A 24,778-nucleotide genomic window follows, 5' to 3' on the forward strand; every position below is an offset into this window, starting at 1 on the left:
TGGGCCAGCCCATTGCCTCCAGCTCAGCTGGAGCTGAGGCCTGGGCTGGAGGTGGGGGTCAGGCCAGCAGTTCCGCCTGGGCAAAGTTTAGGAGGCTCAAAGGGAGCCTAACTCTGTGGAAAAAGACCTTCCTGAACAATGGTCACTCACAGCCCTGCAAGTCTAAAAAGGGAACTGTGGACATTCTGGAAAACCCTGAAGCAAACTCTTTGTTTCCCTTCGCGCTCCACTCACTTTTTACTCCTCACTCCTCTTCAAGGGCAGGAGAGGGGCCATGTGATGAGAGGACGAAAAGGTCAGCTTAGGGCGCTTCGTGGTCCCAGGTGACGGCCAGAGCCCCCTGCACTGTGGGATCCGGACGGTGGGATCTGCACAGTGGCATCACCAGGCCCGCTCTGCCCTCGGGGAGGCCTGAAATCCTGCTTTGGGGAGTTCGGGGTGAGTTCGGTTCATCCAGTTATCCACAGAACAGACTCTTTTGCTCTGGTTCAAGCGATCAGTCCCACTTCGCAAACGAAAACGCTCATCGGACGTTCTAACACACGTAACTCCAGTGCCTGCTCCCCTGAGAAAAGAGGACTATGTGCGGAACACCCGAACCGCAAAATGCCTGTCAGGTTGTCAAGCTGTGAGACAACCACCTCCCTGAGAAGAGATAAGAGAGTCTGTCTTCCGGGCGGAAGTCCCGCCTCACAAGCCCGGACTGCACCGGAACCCAGGAACCAGCTTCCGGTGTGCTCTTTCGGCTGTGCATGGCTCAAGACCTGACTGTGGAAGTCAGATTTCGCTATTTTCTTTTCGCCTCCCTACATTGACAGTCAAGTCCACCATGCAGGTCTGAGCAGAACTTCCCTCCCGTCAGAGGTTGGAAGGGAAACTAGAGAAAGGCTGCATTGCAGGAGTCCTGGCAGGGAAAGAACGTCTGAGCATTGTAGAGGCTGGGCCGCCCCCTTGAGCCCAGTGCTCCCCGCACCCCCCACCCCGAGGTGAAATGTGGCTCAAGAAATAACGCCACAATGGATTGTTTTACTCAGAGGTTATGAGGCAGGTGCCACTGTTGACTCCATTTTATAGATGAGGAAGCCCAGTAGAGGGAGGTTAAGAAAGTCACCGCAGATGACAATGGCAAAGATCTGCTGCCAGAGCCACCTTCCTAAATGAGTATCAGTCTCTCGGCTGTCGCCTGTCGGATTAATAACTGCTCCTCTACTGGAGAGAGCAGGGAAGAAGGGGCAGGAGCTCCTCTGAGCAGCCATGGCACTCTGGGGGTTAGTGCGGACGTCTCATCTTTTGTGGACCAACGTGGAAACTCCATTCCAGCTTCCTGCCTGTGGCTAGGTGAGTAGGGTGGGTCAGACCTGCCATAGGTTTCCCTCAGTCTGTCACTGTCCCCATTCTGGGGCGTTCTCTCTCCTCCCCAGTTCTCCTCTAGAAAGCCTCCACTTCTGCTGTTCCCCAAGGTCTGACTTGGGCTTTCAAGTCACCTCTCTATCCCCCTGACTCATTAATCACTTTGGTCTGGGTGTACACTTCCCAGCCGGTACCACCCCTAGCCAGACACTCCTGCAGACCTCTGAGTGAGGATGCAGGCTTCCCTAACTTACCTACCTGAAGCAAGCAGGTGGATTTCCCTGTTCTAAGCAGCTCTCAGCACACAGAAGACCTCTTCATCCTTTTGCCAAGTGGAGAAGTTTTCCACGTTCCTTGAAAGATGAGTTCTACAAAATTGTCCCTAAGGAGAGCTTTATTGTCAGATGAGTCTGGAAAATGCAGCATGGTGTGTCTCAGAGATGTCACAATATCTTTAACGCTTATATTGAAGGCTCTGAGAACTTTGTGGTAAACACTGGATTCAGAAGTCCAGTATTTCTCAAGTTTATTAAACCAAAAAACCTTTTCTTTGGGGTAGGAGTACCTATTTTAGAAACAGTATTCAGCAGAACTCTGTGCAATGTGAAAGTAGATAAAAGTTTTTTTTTGTTTGTTTTTTCCCTCACTCATAGGTGAGGTTTCTTTTTTACTTACATATTCTGTACTTTTATAATTAAAATTTATCTTCTTAGACTCTAAGATCCCCTTAAATATAAGGTAGCCTAATTAAAATCTAAACCCATTTATTTATTCTGTAGCTGTAGGGAATAGGCATGTGATATGACCCTAGGTACTGATTCTGAATGATGTAGGGATGTTCTGTATACTCATAGCTTTAGTAGTTATCAAACTTTCTGGTCTCAGGATCCCTTTATGTTCTTAAAACATATTGAGAATACCCGAAGTATTCTTGTATATGTGGGCTATATCTATTGATATTTATGATATTAGAAATTAAAAGCTCAAAACTTGTAAATATTTAATAATTTATTTTTTTAAAAACCCATTACATGCTAACATAAGCTACACATTTTAGGAAAAGTAACTATCATTTTCCAAAACAAAATAAATCAGTAAGAAGAATGGCATTGCTTTACATTTTTTTTTTAAGATTTTTATTTATTTATTTGACAGAGATCACAAGTAGGCAGAGAGGCAGGCAGAGAGAGAGGGAAGCAGGCTCCCTGCTGAGCAGAGAGCCCGATTCGGGACTTGATCCCAGGACCCTGAGATCACGACCTGAGCCGAAGGCAGTGGTTTAACCCACTGAGCCACCCAGGCGCCTGCTTTACATTTTTGAAAATCTCCTTAATGCCTGGCTTAATAGAATATAGGTATATCCTCATACCCAGTTCCAGCTTCAGTCTGTTCTGACATCACACGTCATCTGGTCTTCAAAATGTGCCACTGTATGCTGATGAGAGAATAAGGGTGAAAAAGGAAAATGACATATTAATATTATGAAAATAATAATTTTGATCTTGTGAACCCCCTGAGAAGGTCTGTAGGGCCCCAGGGTCACAGTAACACGTTTGGAGAACTGCTACTTTAGATGATCAGCCCAGTTCCTTCTAACTCTATATACCTGAGAAGGGTGGAGGGTTGGATGGGTCTCCCTGCTCCTGGGAGTATCATGTATATGATCACGAGGATCCACTTCTCAGGGACCCCCCGTCCTCTGGCCTGGCTGATACCCATTCCTCCCCACTCCTATCGCTTCTCACTGTGATTACTGGAGCCCAGAGGAGTAGAGGTCAGTTTGCATGTTCTTGACTCAGAAGTTTTTAAAGAGCTTTGATGTATAGAATTTCATTAAAGCCATAAGGGCCCCAAGGTAGCCATTGTGCAAACGCAGATATTGCCTTCATTTGTAAGCCACCTAATTCCTTCAAAAATGGATTTAAGCTTTATCTATAATCCATGTCCTGTTCTCCTGCAGGGTTTGAGTAGGTCCATGATATGAATGAGCCAAGAAGAGCTATTTTTTTATTTTTCTTCACACATGGGAGGAGGATGAAACAGTCTTTTATCTTGGCCCTGGGGAGGTTTGAAGTTCAGACACAAAGGAGAACAGAGGGAAAGACAGACACCAGCTCTGGTAGATATGAGCATAAAGGTGACACGCTGCACCTGTGCCAGAGATGCTCCCTTGGTCAGCCTCTTAGGACCAAGCAAGAGATGGTTCTAGATAAGTAGGACCCAGATGGGTCCTGGTTCTGTAGAGTCCCCAGGTGAACAGTCAGACAGAGCTAACAACTTTTCTGCCTTGGGTTAAAATGAGAGAAAATGAAACCCTGAGGATCTTGCTATATACCATGGCAGTAGCCACTACCAGCTTCCTGTGTAAGAACTTGTGTTTATGAGGTGTGGGTTAGAAGTTCTGATTTTGGGGTTGAGTGGATAGGACAGAGTCCACCTTCACCCACTAACTAGCAGAGTGGCCTCCAGCAAAGCACATGGCCCACTGAGATTTAGGTTCATCACCTATAGAATGCATTGCTGTGGGATTTGCTGAGATAGATAGCGCATGTAAGCACTTCGCATAGTGCCTGGCCTATGCGTAAGTGCTTGTCATTGGTTTGCTTTCCTTCTAACATGACTAGAGGCACAAAAGTGCAGGGCTACCCTTAACATTGATGGTGCACAGGGAGATACAAACAGAGGCCCACATATCATTTAAATATATAGACATTTAAGATCTAAATCTGCTAATATTGTTATATGAAATGTTTCATATATTTATCTCAACAAGAGATATTCTTCATAACAACAAAAACTTTAAACCATGCCTACAGGTATGGTTTATATATGACTGAAAGTTTATAAAATATCAGATATGACTGATTTTAGTTATTGCATATATCTTGAGGGCAGCATTATTTGGAAGGATAATAAACATAATTCATTATTGTAAACATTTTTTTCATATAATACCTTCTTGCCTTCATTTTGGCAAAATCATTAATGATGTGATTATGATCAGTACTTTTATATAATATGCGTTCTAGTCATATTAAAAATTATTTAATAAAATGTAATTTTCTTTAAAGGACGGTATATTCAAAGTGTAGGTATATATTTTTACTAAAATGCAAACTAAAGTGCATGTAAAGATCAAAAATATAAATTACTTTTCATGTTTCCAAAATATCTTCCTCCTAATATATTCAAAAGTATAGAAGGCAAAATATAAATTCTAATTAATAAATAGAAAATTTTTAATCTAAGAATTTAAATAAAGCTGACATCAATTTCACTTTTGAAATTTGATTAAACCTTACTACCTATTTCAATAAAAATGAAACTTTGCAATTCTAGATGCTTGTGCACCTAGTTACCAAAATAATTATTTTTATGCTTTATGCATATTACCTATAAATCATTATATGTACAAATTTAAAGTAACATAGATCAATACTGCAAAGTTCCCCAGTTACTATGTGCAACTATTGTGAATACACTGCTCCCTACTATTGTTAAGAACCCCATATCAGGGCGCCTGAGTGGCTCAGTGGGTTAAAGCCCCTGCCTTCAGCTCAGGTCATGATCCCAGGGTCCTGGGATTGAGCCCCACATCGGGCTCTCTGCTCAGCAGGGAGCCTGCTTCCTTCTCTCCTCTCTGCCTGCCTCTCTTCCTACTTGTGATCTCCGTCAAATAAATAAATAAAATCTTAAAAAAAAAAAAAAAACCACAATGAGATTTCAGCTTACACCCATCAGAATGGTTACTACCAAAAAACAAGGGTTACTACCCTTGTTACTACCAAGGTTACAAGGTTACTACCAAAAAAAAAGGAGAGCCTGTGACTCTTGATCTCAGGGTTGTGAATTCAAGCCCTATGTTGGGTACAGAGATTTCTTAAAAACAAAATATTTTTTTAAATAAAATCTTTTAAAAAATAAAAAACAATTTAAAAAGACAAATGTTGGCAAGGGTGTGGAAAAATTGGAACCCTTGTACACTATTTGTGGGATTGTAAATTGGTGCAGCTACCATGGAAAACAGTATGGAGCATGCTCAAAAAACAAAAATAAAACTGTCATGTGACCCAGCAACCACATTTCTGGGTATATACCGAAGAAAATTGAAAGCGAGCCCTTGAAGAGATATTTGCACACTCATGTTCATAATGGCACTATTTACAATAGCCAAGAGATGGAAACAATCCAAATGTCCTTTGATGGATGAATTGGTAAACCAAATGTGGTCTGTACATATGATGGAATATTACTGAGCCTTTGAAAAAAAGAAATCCTGTCGTATGCTACAAAATGGGTGAGCCTGAAGGACATTATGCTAAGTGAAATAAGCCAGTTATTAAAAAAGAAAGAAAGAAAGGAAGAAATATTGCATGAATCCACTTATATGATGTAGCTAAAGTAGTCTAATATATAGAAATTTAAAGTAGAATGGTGGTTACCAAAGGTTAGAAGGAGGAAGAAAGGAGAAGTTGTTGTTTAATAGGTATAGAGTTTCAGTGTAAGATGAGAAAATTCTGGAGATCTGTTTCACAAAAATGTGAATATATTTAACACTATAACAATATGTTAGCTACATATACAATGTTAATATATATTAATAATATGCTAATAATATATTGAATCATACACTTAAAAATTGTCAAGATAGTGAACTTCAAGTTACAGTTTTTTACCACAGTACAGAAAGTGTGTCTGTGTGTGTATGTGTATGTGTGTATAATTTTTAAATATTCATGATCAGTGAGTAGTCAGCCCTTTGGGATTTGAAATAAACACTGTTTATCTGGCCAGAGAGATATTTGAGGATTGTAAAAACAAAATTATCTCAGCAAACTAGGAATAGAGGGGAACTTCCTCAAACTGATAAGGAACATCTACCAAAAAAACCTATAGCTTACTTGATAGTGAGAAACCTGAAGATTTCCCTCTGACATCATGAACAAGGCGAGGATATCCCTTTCACAACTGCTTTTTAACACCATACTAGAAGTCCTAGCTAATGAAATACACAAGAAATGGAAATAAAATGTAGGCAGACTGGAAAGGAAGAAATAAAACTATTTGTTTTAAAATGACATTTTGTATATGCAGAAAATCTGAATAAATGACAAAAAATCTGGAACTTATAAATGATTGTAGCAATGTTGCAGGATACAAAGTTAATAAAATCATTTGCTTTCCTTTATACTAGTAATAAACAAGTAGAATTTGAAATTAAAAACACATGGCCATTTACATTGGGATCCCCCAAAAAATGAAATACTTAAGTGTAAATTGAACAAAATATGTAAAAAAAATCTTTATGAGGAAAACTGCAAAACTCTGTTGAAAGACAGCGAAGAAGAACTAAATAAATGGAGGGATATTCCATCTTCATGGTTAGGAATACTCAATATTGTCAAATGCCAGTTCTTCCCAACTTGATCTACAAATTCAATGCAATCCTATTCAGAATCCCAGCCAGTCATTTTGTGAATATCAATAAACTAAAGTTTTTATGGAGAGGCAGAAGAACCAGAATAGTGAACTAACATTTTTTTAAAGATGTATTTATTTATTTTAGACAGAGAGCATGGGTGGGGGGGGGGGGGGGGGGGGGGGGGGGGGTGGGCAGGAGGGGAGTAGAGACAGAGGGAGAGAGAGAAAGAGAATCCCAGGCAGACTTCCCATCAGGTGTGGAGCCCGACAAGGGACTTAATCCCATGACCCCGAGTTGATGACCTGAGCTGAAATCAAGAGTCAGATGCTCAACTGACTGAACCACCCAGGCATCCCAGCCAACTTACTATTGAAAGAGAAGAACAAAGTCAGAAAACTGATACTACCCAACTTTAAGACTTACTGTAAAGCTACGGTAATCAAGACAGTTGTAATACTCAAGAAGAAACAAACAGATTCATGGAACAGAACAGAGAGCTTTTCCAGAAATAGACCCACATAAATGGAGTCAACTAATCTTTGACAAATTGTATTGCAAGGGCAATACAATGGAGCAAAAATAGTCTTTCAACAAATGGTGCTAGAATGTCAGGGTATCCACATTCAAAAAAAAAAATGAATCTAGATACAGAATTTACACTCTTTATAATAATTAACTAAAAATAGATTATATAATATTATTAAATTACATAATGCACAAGTAAATAAGCCACCCTGAATAAGAGTCAGCAGAAACTACAAATAAGAAAAACAGGTGTAAAAATGCATCAAATGTTGACATCATCAGAGATAATAATGCCAAATACATATTTAATATCATTAAAGAAATAACATTTAAATGTCCACAGAGCAAGATGCTTTAAAATGATGGCTTATATTTTTTAAAGACCCAAATAGATTTCCTAGAAATGAAAAGTAATATAATTTAAATGAACAATACCAATTGAAAGGTTAAGTAGCTTACTGGACCTGATGTATGAATTACTGAACTAGACAGTAGTTCTAAACAAATTACCCAGAATGCAGCCCAGAGAAGCAAAAAGGAGGAAAACTATAAATGAATAGTTCAAGAGACTACACAATAATTCAGAAGAAAATTAAGCATAGGGTTTGCCATGGAGTGAGTATTTGTGTTTCCTCCAAAATTATTGGAACCTAATCCCCAATGTGAGGATATCAGGAGGGGAAATTGGGAGGTGGTAAGGTCACGAGTATTGAGTCCTCACAAATGGAATTCCTGCCCTTGTGAAAGAGATAACAAAGAATTCCCTTACCCCTTCTGCCATATAAACATACAGCAAAAAGATGGCCATCTAAGAACCAGGAAATGGGCCCCCACCAGTCACTGAATCTGCCAATACCTTAATCTTAGACTTCCCAGCCTCAGAACTTGAGAAATAAGTTTGTTTATAAGCCAGCCAGTCTGTGGTATTTTGTTATAGCAGCCCAAATGGACTACACAGGGCTGGATCTAAATTTCAGGCCACCTGTCCTTCTATAGAATGTGTACAACCAGATTTGCAGACTGAACTTCTGCCCCCTGAAACAATTTCGCTTCATTACTACTTTTCAGAACCACACTGTGCTAGACTCCAACTGTCCTTCCGGAATAAAGTGCAGACCCCCAAGATGACAGGGGAGAACTTGAGAAACAAATTTAACTGGGTGCCTGCCGCAAGTGGGATATGATACTTTGTGATAGGGCAGTCTACTGCATTCATACCACCTGAGAATGAAGATTTGACACACTGTTTTATAACTTTTCTTTTTCTTAAGCATTTTCACTATTGAAATTCTTCCTGCATTCTAAAACAAGATCTGTCTCTGGTCTAGGCCACTGTTCTACATACACTTTCCTGGCCTTCTGTAACAGTGTTTGGTTGTAAGTTTATAGTGCAAGAGGTATGGAGAAGCTTCTCTGTGGGTCCTGAGCAGTACTGATAAGGATAGCAGTTGTTGATGAGACCCAGTTGGGTCTAGGCTCTCTCAGCAAAGCCACCAGGTCCTGAGTGACCTAGGGCTGTGTGTGTTATGTACCAAGCCTAGAGCAGAAACCCCTTTTGTCCATGTCTAAGGGCAGGGCCACAAAGGGCCTTGGTGAGTTCTCCTACCAAATATGCGACAGTTGGTGTCTTATTGTCTGCTGGACACCAGAAACCTGAGAAAGGGTAGAGATGCTCCAAATACTGCCAGAAGCCAGGTGATGTGCTGACTGCTGATTCAGTTTTATGCATGGCTTTCCCACCCAAAGAACCAAGGCAGAGAAAAAAAAAATCAAGAAATCAAGACAAATAGCTGTTTTCGGGTTATTCTTGTGAATCGCCCAGATGTCTTGCTTCCCCTCCTTGTGGTTTGTCTTTGGGCATTTCTTGTCTCCCTGGCCCCGACTGAAATGTTAAAGCCCTGATGAGGGACTCCAATGAAGGCAGGGATGATCTGTGGTTCCCATTAGGTACACAGAAATTAGGGATTCCTGTCACTACAAATTTAAAAAGCAGCTATACCTCAACAATTACTGAGCTGACTCTTCAGCAATGAAAACAAACAATGTCAAGATTAAAGGGGGAAAAATTAATGGATGTGTAAGTCTGGTTTGAACCAGATATATTCTTCTGAAGGGAAATTGGGCCTCTAAGGAATTGAGCTGTACCTACATTCAGCATTCCTCTCCCCTGTCCCTCATAGTTATTCCCCCAAAAGCCAAATTAGGTTCAGGTGTGTGACTCCCCTTCCCCCCACAGAAAATATGGCCCCATGGGGAACTGATTTCTAATATGACCTCCTAGGAGGGCTCCACCCAAGGCCAGGTAAGGCCATGTTGGGTTTAACAACCACCTGTCTTCTCTCTCTCTCTCTCTCTCACCAGGCAGCCTTGGAAGAAGATGAGCTATAGAATTTTCCACAGCAGAAAGAGAGAAATCATCAGAAGAAACAAGAGCATCATCAAATCAGTTTTATTACCTGTCTCTTAGCAGCCTGTAGTACAACCCAAAAGGTAAAAACCTAAGTGTTCCTGATTTTTCAGAGCAGTTGTCTCCAAGGTCACATGCTTCTCTGTCTACTGCAGTGGTTCTCAACCAGGGGGCTGTTTTGCCTCCAGGGAACATTTGCCAAAGTGACACAAATTTTTGGTTGTGATCCTGGAAATGGAAATTGCCCTCAGAGCAAAACTTCTGTGGGAACCATTGCTGGGTAGGAATACCTCATCTGTAGTCAATGAATTGGTGGAAGCTCAATAATTCATCAGTCTCAACTCTAACAGTCGAGAACTCCAGGGGACTCCAGTTTTAGTGGAGGAGGAACACATTTTTCTAAGCCCTCCCAGGTTCTCACAGTGAATATCTCCTCAGGCTTCTGGGGAGAGGGGAAAGAGTGTCATTTTATTTTATTTTATTTTATTTAAATTTTTTTTTTAATTTTTATTTATTTGTTTGACAGACCACAAGTAGGCAGAGAGGCAGGCAGATAGAGAGAGAGGAGGAAGCAGGCTCCCCGCCGAGCAGGAAGTCCGATGCGGGGCTCGATCCCAGGACCCTGGGACCATGACCTGAGCCGAAGGCAGCGGCTTTAACCCACTGAGCCACCCAGGTGCCCCAAAGAGTGTCATTTTAAAACACATGAGAATAATCTATTCTTAACAAGGCCTGCCCTCAAGGGAAACTGTTTTATCAGAGCCTTATGTACCGAGGTCCTAACAGAGCCTAATGAGCCTGAGAGAAGACAGATACTTAACTCAACACCCCTTGACTTCCTGTCCCACCTAAATTGGGGGTAACTGAGGAGCACGTGTGAAGGTTACAGTCCAGGAGCACAGAATCACTGACAGACTGAGTTCTAGTCACAAGACTGTAAAATATCCTCCTCCCTCCATACTTCACCCCTACAGCACTAAAAGCCATTTACCTCAGTTCTTTTTCCCAGTACATCGTGTCTGGCTTTCAACAAAAAACTACAAGACATACTAAAAGCCAGAAAATACAATTTGAAGAGACAGCGAGTGTCAGAATCAGATTCAGATATCCCAGCAAAGTTGTTAATATCAGGTGTTGAAAGAGAGGGGTTGTAAGGTCTCCTGTGATAGTCACATATTTGTCTATTTCTCCTGTCTCTTCTGTTCATTTTTGCTCCACATATTTTGCAGCTGTTTGGTGGGTGCACATTGAGTGTTGCTAAATTGTTTTCTTGGTGAATTGCTCTTTTTATCATGACATAATGTCCCTCTCTGTCTCTGGTCATTTTTTTTTTTTGTTCTGATATGTACTTTATCTAATATTAATATAATCATTCCTGCTTTCTTTTGATTAATGTTTACATGCTTTTTTCTGTGCTTTGACATTTTTATTTTTTATAATTCTAACCATTTCTAAGTGTACAATTCAGTGGCATTAAGTGCTTTCACATGGTTGTGCAACCATCACCACATCCAGAACCCTTTTATGTTCCCAAACTGAAATTCCTATATGATGAAACCATAGCTCCCTATTTTCCTATCCCCACTAGTCACTAAAAACCACCATTCTACTTTCTACCTCTTTAAATCTGACTACGTACCTCATATAAGTGGACTCACACTGTATATGTCCTTTTGTGACTGGCTTCTTTCACTTAGTATAATGTCTTCAAGGTCCATCCATGTGTTAGCATGTGTCAGGATTTCCTTCCTTTTCAAGGCCGAATAACATTCCATTATATGTATATACCACATTTGACTTATCTGTTCATCCTTCAGTGGACACTTGGGCTGCTTCCACCTTTTGGCTATTGTAAATGGTGCTTCTATAAATATAGATGTCCAAATAGCTATTGCAATCCCCACTTTCATTTCCTTTAGGTTCATGCCTGGAAGTAGAATTGCTGGGCCAAATGAAGAGTAATTCTATGTTAAATTTTTTGAGGAACCACCATATCATTTTCCATAGTGGCTGCAGCAGTTCACTTTTTCATCAGCAATGCACAAAGGGTCCAGTTCCTACATACCCTCATCAACACTTGTTCTTTTCTTTTGGTTTTTGTTTTAATAGCCATACTAATGGATGTGAAGTGATTCTATCCTTTTACTTTTGACCCGCCTTCATCATCATATTTGAAGTGAGTTTCTTATAGACAGCATAGAATTGGGTCATGTTTTTTTGATCCACTTTGCCATTCTCTGCTTTTTAATTTATGTTTTTAGACTCTATACAGTTAAAGCAATTATTAACACGTTAAGAGTTAAGCTTGCCATTTTTTTAATGTTCGTTCTATTTTTAATTGATCTTTTTCGTTTTTCTGATTTCCAGTGGCTTGCTTAAACATTATGTAGAATTCCATTTGGATTTACCTATAATTTTTTAGTGTATTTTTTTTGTATAGCTTTTTGGTGGTTGCTCTAGGCATTACATTGTACATACATAATTTATAACGCTATACTGGTATTGTCATTTTACCAGCTTGAGGGAAGTATAGAAACTTTACTTTACCTCCTTTTATATCCTTTATCTTCCTCTGTTTACAATATAACTACCTTAAATATTTCCTCTACATACATTAAGAACCATGTTAGACATATTGTAATTTTTGCATATTGTAATTTAGAAAACTCAAAAGGCTATGTAAGGACTATTGTAATTATCAGTATTTTTGCTTACCATATTCTTTCTTCTTTTCTGAAGAAAAGAAGAATTCTGAAATTCCTTTTTTTTTCATTTCCTTTCTGTTTAGAGAATTTCCTTTAGCCATTCTTTCAGGATAGGTCTGCTTGCAACAATTTCTTTTGGTTTTCCTTCACTTCAGAGTATCTTGATTTTCCTTTCATTTCTGAAGAATATTTTTACTGGCTATAGAACACTAACCTTAATGCTAATTATTTTCTTTCAGAACTTTAAAACAGTCATGCTGATTCCTTCTGGCCTCCATTGTTTCTGATGAGAGATGCGCTGTCATTCAAATAAGTTTTTTCCTATAGATGTGGTATTGTTTTTCTCTGGTTGCTTTCAAGATTATTTTGTTTGTCTTTGGTTTTTAGAAATTTGATTATTATGTGTCTTGATGTGGATTTGAGTTTATCTCATTTGTATTTCCCTTAGCTTCTTAAATCCGTCATTTTATATTTCTTGTTCTTTGTTCTGTTGCTTTTGTTCTGCTGTTGAGCCTATATATGGAGGTTTTTTATTTTAGTTATTGTGTTTTTCAGTTCCAAATTTCCTTTTGATTTTTTATTTACATTGTATTATATTATTAATTAATTATATTATTCTTATATTGCATTGCCGATACTGTTTCATTACTGGGATTTTCTCTTCTTTCATTTGTTTCCAGCATGTTCATAATGTCTTCGTAAAGCATTTTGATCATGATTGCATTAAAATCATCAGGGACACCTAGCTGGCTTAGTGACTCTTGATATCAGGTCATGACTTTGAGCCCCACATTTGGTATAGAGATTACTAAAAAACAAAATAAAATAATCATGAGATAATTCCAACATCTCTGTTATTTCAGTGTTGCATTTGTCAGTTGTCTTTTTGCATTCAGTGTGAGAGCTTTTTGGTTTTTTGGTATGATGAGTGATTTCTAATTGAAACTTGGACATTTTTATATTGTTTTCTGTTTTAGCTAGTATCCTTTGACACTTCACTAGCAGGGGAAGGGGGTACTCAAGCTGCATCATTATTGCCATGTGGAGGTGCTATTCCAGGTTTCCCATCCAGCCTCCCTTGATATCTGGAAGTGATGGGGCTCCTTATTATTGCCAGGTGGGAGTTCTAGCTCCTAACATGGTCTCCATTGACATCATTGTTGGGGATAGTCTTTTTGCCACTGGACAGTAGTAAAAATCCTGACTCTCCATTAGGTCTCCTGTGATGCTACCCAGCCAGGGATGGGGGAGGGAGCAGGAGATACATTATTAATCTTAGGTCAGGGTAGAACTCCAGGCTCCCTATGTGGTCTCCATTAACACTGTGGGAGAGGAGGGTGCAACATTACCAGCCAGCAGGGGTAAAAGTTCTGCCTCCTTCCTTGGCTTTCTCCAGTATCACTTTGGTGGGGGGGGGGGGGCGGTTGGAGCTCCTCATTATAGCTTCATGAGGCTGGAAATCTAGGCTCGCCACTTGACCTTTACTACTAAATGTGGAGGAGGGGACACAATATGTTTCTCTGTTATTGGAGTAGAGTTGTTACTATCTAAAAGTCTTCTGTCTTAGGGGTGCCTGGGTGGCTCATTTGATTGAGAGTCCAAAGCTTGGTTTCGTCTCAGGTCATGATCTCAGGGTCCTGGGATCAGTGGGAGTCTGCTTAAGGATTCTCTCTCTCTCTCCTCTGCCCTTCCCCCTGCTCTCTCTCTCAAACAAATTAATAAATATATTAAAAATAAAAAATAAAAGTTTTCTGGCTTAGAAGGCCACTTTTCAGGTCCTTTGGCTAGAGAAAACAGACTTGTGCAGGAACTTCTTTTGCCTGTGCTTATTGCTGTTTTGAATTTCTACAGCTCCAAATCTTGGATATTTGAGGCAAAAAGAAAACTCAGAGAACTCATAATTGTGTCTTTCCTCAAGTCCTATGTTTTCTAGCCTATCTGCCTTCTTTTGTTTTCTTTTCTTTTTAAGATTTTATTTATTTATTTGACAGAGAGAGAGATCATAAGTAGGCAGAGGGACAGACAGAGAGAGATGAGGAGAAGCAGGCTCCCCGCTGAGCAGAGAGCCCGATGCAGGACTCGATTCCAGGGCCCTGGGTTCATGACCTGAGCCAAAGGCAGAGGCTTAACCCACTGAGCCACCCAGGCACCCAACTGCCTTCTTTTCTTTACTTTTCAAAGTCTTCTTATGTTTGGTTTGTATGCAATATCTATGTTTTCAGTTGTAGTTTGCAGAAGGAATAGGGAAAAGTATGTCCATCTCCTCAGAAGTAGAAGTTTGAGAGAATGAATTTTAGCCATGTTTTTAAAATGAAGTTGATATTAAGAACAGCATTATCTTACTTTGTCAAAATCAATAAAGACTATAGAAATTTTGTATAGCCGAAGGCGTAAGAATGAGCATCAGCATTTACCATTCTGTTCTGAGACTCATTAATACTTGTGCCACGAGAATAATATTCTTTTATGATCAAAAACATCTGGGAAAGTCTTTATTTTATGTCCTTCTCTTTGGGACTCTCAATGCAATTAGCATACTAAAGGCTCTGAGAAAATCTGCAGTAATGAATATGCTTAATTTTTAATCCAGTGTTTCCCAAATTAATTTGAGCATAAAACATGTTTTCCCAGAATATCTAGTAATATCTTCTAATAGCATCCACTTTGGAAATACTGAGCCCCACACATAATCCAGGGGGTCATCTCAGGACCCAGGTTCTACAAGGAAGGGACTGGCATCTTACTTTACGAGCTGTCCTCCCTGGTCTCCAGGAAGGTGGACATTCTGTCTCGACAGAACACGTACGGTAGAGTGGTAGAGGGAGCATGGTAATCTTTTGTATTTTCCCAACACTAATAACCTTTGCTTTTACTCTCTTTTATTTACCAAGTTAATTATTTTTATCTGTATACTACCTCTGCAAGGTAAGAGGGGAAAGTGTTACTATCCTTATTTCTTAGGTGACAGAGACCCAAAGAAATATAAGTGTGTTCCTAAAGGTCCTTCCTAATCACAGAGTCCCTGCAATTTCTGACTGGAGCCCTGTCCTGCTAGACATGGGTGCAGTCTGACCTCCTGGGATGGCACTTTGGCATCCCATGCCCTGAATCCTAGCTGGGCCTCCCTCTGCTAGGCCCCCCTAGCAGAAGCACACCAATGAAGCATCTAGAACCTTGCTCCCTACTCTTGACTCTACGCAGGGCTCTGCCAGGATGGCCTTCCTGCTTTCCAGAAACCTTTGTTCTGTGGAAAACAAGTGCTGTTTTCGAGAACAAAACCTCTGGGGAGGTGAAGGGAAGCTAGAATCCTAAATACAGGATGAGGATCAAAATTGCTCCCTGACCCTCACTTCCTCTTTGGCCACCACAGCCTACTATGCGACTCAAGACAGGAAGTGGCCTGGGCTTCAGAAGGCATTTACAGAGAAGAAATGTTCCCAGGAAACATAACATCCAAGCAGCATGCCCTGTGATCCCAGAACAACACAATAGTGATTTGTCTGCCACATTGCCTTCAGGGAATCAGGAGGAGGAAATGACCACTCTCTTATTTTGAAGAAAGTTCAGCACAAGGGCAAAATCATCGAAAAAAGTGAGACACTAGATGGTGTTATAAAAACTAAACATTTGTCCCAGAAAAGAGCTCCTGTCTGAAGGCCTTGATATTTGTTTTCTCTATGGTGACATCATAGCCCCCCTTTTCTCTGCAAATGGTCAGAGAGGAGAGCAGTTCTTTAGTGGGGAAAGAGAAGAGAAAGGACAAGGGACTTTGGGGTTGACATCACTTGTCTCTGCTGGCCTTGCCTTGGACTTAACCGTTGCCTGCAATTAGTTCTTTTTTCTACTTTGCAATTCTTCTTGCTGCTAAGGACATTAACTGAGGCATTACATTCTTAAATAGATTCTTCACTCACCAGGCCTGGCAGCTGCAATGGCTCTAAAAGTCCTTTGCTTCAAGTCATTGAGGACTGCTGTTAAAATCCAGCTATAAAATGTGAGGGCGGGGCGGGGGGGAATAGTGTCAGGCGTTAACTCTTTAACTTGAATTCATTTTTCCAGCTTGATCAGATAGGCTCAAGGAAGCAGATGTGGACAAGAGGCAGATTTGATTGGGAGGGACGTCAGAAAAATATGGAACATGTCTGAACAGTAGGCCCAAATGGGGCCCAGAACAGCCACTGTGGTCAGCCTGGAGCCAGCATGAAGACCCCAAGTACTTGAAGCAGGCAGGGAGGAGATGGTGAGAATGAGGGAGGGATATACTTCATTTTATTATTGAAATATATCTGATACAAAACATTGTATAAATTTAGGGTGTACAATGTGTTGATTTGCTACATTTGTCATGATTGTCATTGTAACAATAATTAGCACCTCTCTCATGTCACATAATTACTTCTTTTTTGTAGTGGGAATAGTTAATACCTAGTGCCTTAGTGAGTTCCATGATTCTAACATGTGACTATTTATATTCACTATACTCTGCACTAGATCTCCAGGATGTAGATCTAGTTGCCAGTCTGTATCCTTAAACAACTTCTCATCTATTTGCTACCTCCTAGACCTGGATAACCACTATTTTCTTCTCTGTGTTTACAAGTTTGGCTTTTTCAGATGCCACATATAAGTGATAATGTGCAGCATTTGTCTTTCTCTGACTTACATTTGTTAGAATGGCTATAATTGAGAAGATAAGAGATAACAAGTGTTGGCAATGATATGGAGAAAAGGGAATTTGTACACTGTTGTGGGAATGTAAATTGCTTCAGGTACCATGGAAAACAATATGGAGGGTCCTCAAAAAACTAAAAATAGAACTACACTGTGATCCAGCAGTCCTTCTGCGTATATATCCAAAGGAAATGAAAACGGAATATCAAAGAGATGTCTGTACCCCCGTGTTCACTGCTGCATTATTCATAATAGCCAAGACATGGAAGAAACCTAAGGGCTCAACAACATCAATAGATAAAGATGTGGCATATGTGTGCAATGGGATATCATTTCACCACCACAAAGAAGGAAATCTTGCCATTTGTGACAACATGAATAGACCCTGAGGGTATTATGCTAAGTAAGGAAGGTGAAGTGAAAGGGCAAGTTCACCTCAGACCACAGCGCCACCCGCAGGGGACCCTGGCCTAAATACTGTCCTGTAGGTGGAGTTAAAAGGAAGAAACAAACACGGTAAGACCGCCAAGTTCTCCTCCAGAGTCTGTCCTCAGCACCTAACTGTGTGCCCTGGGGCAGTTGCTTCAACTTCAAGACATTTTCCTCTTTGAGGGGCACCTGGGTGGCACAGTCAGTTAATCGTCAGACTCTTGGTTTCGACTCAGGTCATGATCTCAGCGTCCTCAGTGGGGAGTCTGCTTAAGACCCTTAAGACCCTTTCTCCCTCTTGCTCTGTCCCCCCAACAGAGAGCTTATGCGCTCTCTCTCTCTCTCTCAAATAAATAAATAAATTTTATATATGTGTGTGTATATATATATATGTGTGTGTGTGTATATATATATGTATATATATAGACAATTCCAGAACTCTTTGGGCTAGATCATCTCCAAGGTCATTTCCATTGCATGATTTTTCAAAAATATTTTGGAATTTTTTAAATTCTTTTTTCTCAGATTTGCATGTTTATTACATATTCACCTCAACCAATTACAGAAGTGTATAAAGTAAAAAATGAAAGATCCCTACCCACCTCCCCTGAACCACTTCTCCCAGACCATTGCCGCTGGGATTTCATTTCACCCAATTAGAGCAGAGTTTAAGACCATGGACTTCAGAACCACACGGCCTGGTTCACATCCATTTCCTTCCCAGCTCCAGGGCCTTGAACACAGCTGTTTTCCTCTGTTTTTTTTTCCTCTACTGTAAAACTAGGAAAATAATTGTGTATCTGTTACTACAAATTAACGCAGCAGTGCCTGGTACACAGTTTTCAATACACATTAGCTATATATTTACTGCGGCAGACCTCCACTTATAGTAAGGGAACAATAAATATAGCAGACCTGGGCGCTACCTGCAAAGAGTCCGCCCAGGCAAATGTCAGGACCCACTCTGTGTTTGTTCTTGCCCCTCTGTATGGCTCCTTTACAGAAAGAAGGAAATGCTAGTTAGAGCAGAGAGTAGATAAGGAGCCTCCCAGGACTGGCATATCACACACAGTGACAGTGTGCAATCCCTTCAGCCAAAGGAGTCTAAAAGGAAGCTGGGCAATGCATTTAAAAACAAGAATCTGAAAATAGCATTCCGGAAAAGGCAACAGAGGAAAAAAATGACTTTCCTATCAATAATAACGTGTTTTTAAAAAATCCATTCAATGCAGTAATTCCCGGTCAGGTATTATCTGGCGTTGAATACTGTATTCTGTAGTAGAGGAATGCAGAAATGCTTTCTGATGAAGAGAGCAAACAAAATCTCTCCTGTCCCCATGCACCACTGCCTTCCCCACATTATGTCCTGCCTTCTTAGCTTATGGAAATGAGCTGAAGACATTTCCAGGCTCCTCAGCAGGCCCCCAGCCCAAATGCATGCTATCACAGTTCTCCAGGTCATCATTCCAACACCTCATACGAGGCCGATTCAGTGGCCTGTGACCTCGGGCTCCCAGTCTTCTCCAATAGCCCGGTCCCAGCAAGATTTTGCCTCTTTCCCCCAATCACCAGCTGCCACTTTGTCCGATTCTTTAAGATTTATCCATGTTGGGGGCGCCTGGGTGGCTCAGTAGGTTAAGACCTCTGCCTTCGGCTCAGGTCATGATCCCAGGGTCCTGGGATTGAGCCCCGCATCAGGCTCTCTGCTCAGTGGGGAGCCTGCTTCCTCCTCTCTCTCTCTGCCTGTCAAATAAATAAAATCTTTAATGAAAAAAAAAAAAAAGATTTATCCCTGTTGTAGAGGGGCATCAGGAGCTGTCAAGACAACCATGGGCTTTGGAGTTAGGACCTGACTTAACGTCTGTAAATCTCAGTATTCTTATCTTTAAAATGGGTTAATAATAGTTTCAGCTTCAGAGGTTTGTGGCAAAGACTAGTGAGATGATAATGTAATATAAAATGCTTACCGTTAGACCTAGCATATAGATGGTACTCAATAAATATTTGTCCCCTTCTCATTTCGTATCACAAATATACGTCAGCCTATCTGCCCTACTGGGCTGTGAGCTCCCCAAAGGTAAGAACTCTGTCTTACTCATATCTCTGTCTCTCATTCCGTGTGGCTCCAGACTCCAGACTCCTAGTGTACAGTAGGTACCCAGTGTATTGGCTATTTATTGCCATAATAATTCTGCATAGCAAACCAAACTTAAAACAATCATTATTTAGTTCATGATTCAGCAATTAAGCAGTTTAAACTAGGCTCAGTTGGGTGTTTTTTCTAGCATGGGCTGAGCCTAGCTGCAGGTCGTATAGGCTCTGACCTGAGGATAGGGGATGGTGGGACAGGGTGATGGACATATGTCTTTCCTCAAGCAGCAGCTGAGCCCGAGTCTGTTCACATGGCTGCTGGAAGGGTTCTCAGAGTGGAAAAGAGAAAGTCATGAGGTCCAGCCTTGAGACTGGCACAACGTCCCTTCTACCACATTCTGTCAGCCAAAGCAAGTCACAAAGTCAGCTCAGATTCAAAGGGAAGCAAAACAGGCGCCATCATTAGAGCTTTCAATGGGAGGAGTAGTGTCACATTTTGGAAGGCATGGATTCAGAGAGGAGTGGCAAGTTATCACCATTTTTGCAATTTACCACACCCAGTTTTTGAATGAAAGAAGTTAGTTAGGGAGAGAAAAATGAACCGAAAAGGCAATAAGAAGAAATGTCCAATTTATGTTTTCATGGTTGTGGGCAAGGACACTTAAATTCTAGGTTGCTCAATACAAGCAAGATGAAAATTGACCTCTCCTACTATTAAGTAGTTGAGCATTCTCTAAGGTACGGTAAAGAGAATATGTGCCAATTGGGGGATAAATCAAGACACTCCTCTGCCAGTGTCTTGGGAAGGCAGATGAGCCTGGATTTATCGAGGACACTCAGCCTCCTGACAGCAGTATAATTACCGACGCCAGCATCATTAATCAGCAATCACTGACGACCAAGGGAGTCTATAAACCTCTAACTCTCTGTTCCAAAATTGATTCGACTTAAAAACAATTATTTAAATTCCACATATTTGAGCATTGGCCTTAGGAGAATGAAGGAAAAAAATATCCAAAAGAGAAGTTTGTATTTTTATTACTCTCTATCTCCAGAATACCTTCTATCAGCCTTCCAGTAATTTGATGGATCTTCTGTTTTACACACACACACAAACACAGCTTCTGTCAGAGAGACTCACTAATACCAAATTAAATGGATTAGGAAACCCTCTATCTCACCTACTGCAGAAAATCTGGCATTCCCTAAACTGTGTGTGAATTTCCAGGAGTAGGGGCTCACATTCTTCTGGCCACTCCTTGCTACCAGCCGCTTCCTCACTATCACCCCAACTCCTGCCGTTCGCACCTCTCTCCTTTCTTAAGATGTCCTGGCATAGCTCAAAACCTCTTGTCCTCCTTTCCTGAAAAGCTCTTTGTACACAGCTTCATGCAAGCATTTACTGAAGGTTTTGTGGCCACAGAGGGTAATTACAGTACAAAGTAGGAAGTAAATTTGATAAGGGAAATCTGTGTTCTAAGGCAGCCACCAATCCAGAAGGGAAATCCCAGTCCCAGCCCCAGGGCCATTCTGGGTTCTCCCTCCTTCCCCACCTGCCGTGGCCCCCAAAAGTGCCACTGATATGGAAGTAAAAGTGTATAAACTACCCCCTTTGTTTGTGCTCAGGCCTTAGGCCTTGGGAAATTACTGTCCTCTGAGCCTGCCAGTGTTAAACAAACCTCCTATCTTCCAAGGTCTCCAAGTACCGCTTGGTTTTTTGGCCAGGATCCAGTCCAGGTCCCATAACAAATTCACTCTCAGACAGACATCACTTTTCTTAATTTTGGTGGCTTCTGCTTACCAGCAGGGCTTTCCTTTCTGGTTCTGCCTCTCATGTGCTGTAGCCTTGCGCCATGACACTGTGCCCCATGCTTTCCTGAGAGCTCTCTCTAGACCACTGGGCCAACTCCTGCAAGTCTGTTCTTCTGTCGTCTCATCTCTTCCCCCTCCTGGGTGTTAACAAAACTTCAACATTTCTTGTTGAATATATTTATTTTTTTAAAGATTTTTATTTATTTATTTATTTGACAGATAGAGATCACCAGTAGGCAGAGAGGCAGGCAGAGAGAGAGGAGGAAGCAGGCTCCTCACCAAGCAGAGAGCCTGACTTGGGCTCTCGATCCCAGGACCCTGAGATCATGACCCAAGCTGGAGGCAGAGGCTCTAACCCACTGAGCCACCCAGGCGCCCCCTTCTTGTTGAATTTATACAAGAGCTTTTTAGCCTCTTTTAGTTTCGTCCTTCCCCATCCAGCTCAGGCCCAGTGATCTTATCTCTCAGCGCTAGGGAGGCTAGGCTCCTGTAGTTGTGAGAAACAACAAAAAGGCAGTTCTTCTCACTGAAAACAATTCTTCCTCCCAGATGAAAAAAAGAAAATATGCATTCAACTTCTGACATAACAGGTGTTTTCTCCATCTGTCCATTTCTACCTGCCATGTGATTTGACACTTCAGAGAGGTGCTTCTCACCTCTATGCCTAACACCCCCACCAGAAAGTTCATTCCTTCAGATTAAGGGATTATATCCAGAAGATATATATAATCAAACATTGTATTGGAAGAAGTGACCCATTAAGCTGGTTTTCAAGCACAGTATATACAAAAATCCTCAGGGGTACATGAGTGTCTCAGTCGGTTAAGCCTTCACTCTTGATTTTGGCTCAGGTCCAGATCTCAGGGTCATGAGATTGAGCCCTGCATCTGGCTCCACTCTGGTCACAGAGTCTGCTTGGCATTCTCATTCTCTTCCTCTCCCTCTGCCCTTCCCCACCCACCCCCAATTCACACACACACTCTCTCTAAAATAAATAAATAAATAAAAATCTTCTGATACACAGGTTAAAAATACAGATTCCCTGGTCCTATGCTGTCAGAGTCTGATTCTGAAGATATGAGGTGGAACCTAGGAATCTGTATGTTTTTTTAAAAAACTGTCTCGTCTCTATATTTCCTCCAGGTGATTCTGATACAGGTGATCAGCTGTCCATACCTTAAGAAACACCACTTTATTCTTTGACCTATAGAGAGGAAAATGGGAATGCCAGAGGTCAAATTACCTATGTATTAGTTTCATATGGCTGCTGTAACAAATTGCTACAGAAGTTTGTAGCATTATTTACAATTATCAAAAGGTAGAAACAACCCTACTGTCCACTGATGGATGAATGGATGAATGGATAAATAAAATGTATATACTACATACAACTGAATATTATTCAGCCTTAGAAAGGGAGAAAATTCCGATACATGCTGTGACATGGGTGAAACTTGAAGGCATTTTACTAAGTAAAATAAACCAGACACAAAAGAATATTGTATGACTTCACTTATATGAGGTATACAAAGTAGTCAAATTCACAGAGGCAGAAAGCAGAAGGTTTTTTGCCAGGGGCTGTGGGACAGGAGAAAGGGGAGTTCCTGTTTAATTGGTGTGGGCTTTCAGTTTAGAATGATTAGTCTAGAGATGAATAAATGTGATGATAGCACAATGATGTGAATGTCCTTAATGCCACAGACTGTACACTTCAAAGTGGTTAAAATAATAAATTTCATGTTATGTATATTTTAACAGAATTTTAAGAAACTAAAAAAATAAAACCAGATATTTAGTCTCTCACAAATCTGGAGGCTGGATTTGAAAATCAGTATCACTGGGTCTCACTCAGAGAGTCAGCAAGGCCACACTCTCTTCAGAGGTTCTAGACAGAATCTGTTCCTTGATTCTTCCAGCTGCAAGATGCTCCCAGCATTGTTGGCTTATGGCCACATCCCTTCAATTTCTGCCTCCCTCTTCATGCTGCCTTCTCTTCCTTCTGTGTGTGAAATCTCCCTCTGCATCTTTCTTACAAGGACTCTTGTAATCTTATTTAAAACCTACTCAGATAATCTCCCCATCTCCAGATCCTTAATCACATCTGTAAAGTCCTTTTTTTTTTTTTTTTTTTTTGCCATACAAGATAACATTTGCAGGTTTCAGGATTAGGATGTGGATATCTTTTGGGGACCATTTTTTAGCCTACTACGCAATCTGTCAGGGTTCTGGGGAATGGGGTCACAGTGGAAGGAGGAGAAGAAAAAGAGATCAAGGTTCAGGATTCTGGCCAGAGGAAGAGCGAGTTTAGGGAAAGGATGGGCATCTTGGAAAGGTAGGAACACTGCTTTGTAGCTTCCGAGTGTTGGGGGCATTGTGCCAACCCAGCAGGAAGTACTGGCTTAAGATGTCCATTTGTCACGGAAGAGTGGCCAGGGGGCACTCAGGGGCCAAGGTCACTGTGCCGTCTCACAGATCCTCCATGGCTGACCTGACAGGCATCCAAGCACTCCTGGTACATGCTCTGGGGCCGAAAGGCAAGCAGGAAGTGACCACAACCTTTCTCATGCCCATCTTGGACTCCAATGAAAGTACCCCATGTCCAAAGGAAGGATAAAGAATCAGATGTAATTCCTACTGTGTGCCAAGTGCAGAGCTGGGCTCTGTTTATCTAATTCCCAGGCAGGGGATATATTACCTCCCCTTTACAGATGAGAAACTTGCAGCTCAGAAAGAAGCAGTTTGCTCATGGGAACACAGCATGTCCATCTGCTGACTCCCATCAAGGCGAAGAGCTCCCATTTAAGTTGGACAGACCTGGGTTCACATCCTGACCGTGTACTAACTGGCCATGTAGTGTTGGACACAGCCTGTCTGCACCTGCTCCCTCATCTCTAACCTTGGGGGTACTGCTGCAGGAAGCATCTGTCTCCTGGGGTCAGTTGCTATGAAGATAAGCATGGTGCTGGGCATGGCCTTTGGCCCAAACATGCCCAGATAACCAATATGTGTGTTCCCAGTTGTGTCCAGGTGCAGAGAGTAGAGCCCAGGCTGGGCTCCTCCCTCTCCTGCCCAGCCAGAGAGCCTGAGGCAGGCATGCAGCCAGCTGAGCTGGCCTTCTTGGGACGAGGGTTTCAATACAGAGGAACACCTGGGTTTACAGCAACTGGGCCCTTCTGGCTCCTGCCTTTCTGCTTCCCCAAGGAGTCCATTATTAACCCTCAGCAGAGCACAAGGAAGCCTCAAGACAATTCCCCATTTGTTCTCCACTACCAATGCCAACATGGACCCCAGTGGTCTTCAAGGACAGTATTGTTCAGCCTGCTCAGGGTCTTCAACAGGCCTAGCCTCGCCCCAGTGACAGCTGCA

At 41.5% G+C, this 24,778-nt stretch overlaps 2 long non-coding RNA genes across 3 annotated transcripts in view; one reads left to right on the forward strand and one right to left on the reverse strand.

Annotated features, from left to right (window-relative positions):
• LOC132013767 (uncharacterized) overlaps positions 1-639 on the reverse strand; it is a 14,155-nt gene extending 13,516 nt beyond the window's left edge. For both annotated transcript variants that reach the window (XR_009403099.1, XR_009403098.1), the window contains exon 1: positions 235-639. This is a non-coding gene — a long non-coding RNA (uncharacterized LOC132013767). The remainder of the gene's footprint in view (positions 1-234) is intronic.
• An 89-nt stretch (positions 640-728) lies between these two features.
• On the forward strand, positions 729-13,228 carry LOC132012967 (uncharacterized). The gene is made up of 3 exons (XR_009402825.1): positions 729-1,338; positions 9,659-9,787; positions 12,649-13,228. It is a non-coding gene; the product is annotated as an uncharacterized LOC132012967 (long non-coding RNA).
• The last annotated feature ends 11,550 nt before the right edge of the window (positions 13,229-24,778 follow it).

The sequence above is a fragment of the Mustela nigripes genome, chromosome 3, assembly GCF_022355385.1.
Source record: "Mustela nigripes isolate SB6536 chromosome 3, MUSNIG.SB6536, whole genome shotgun sequence".
In the NCBI taxonomy this organism is placed as follows: Eukaryota; Metazoa; Chordata; class Mammalia; order Carnivora; family Mustelidae; genus Mustela; species Mustela nigripes.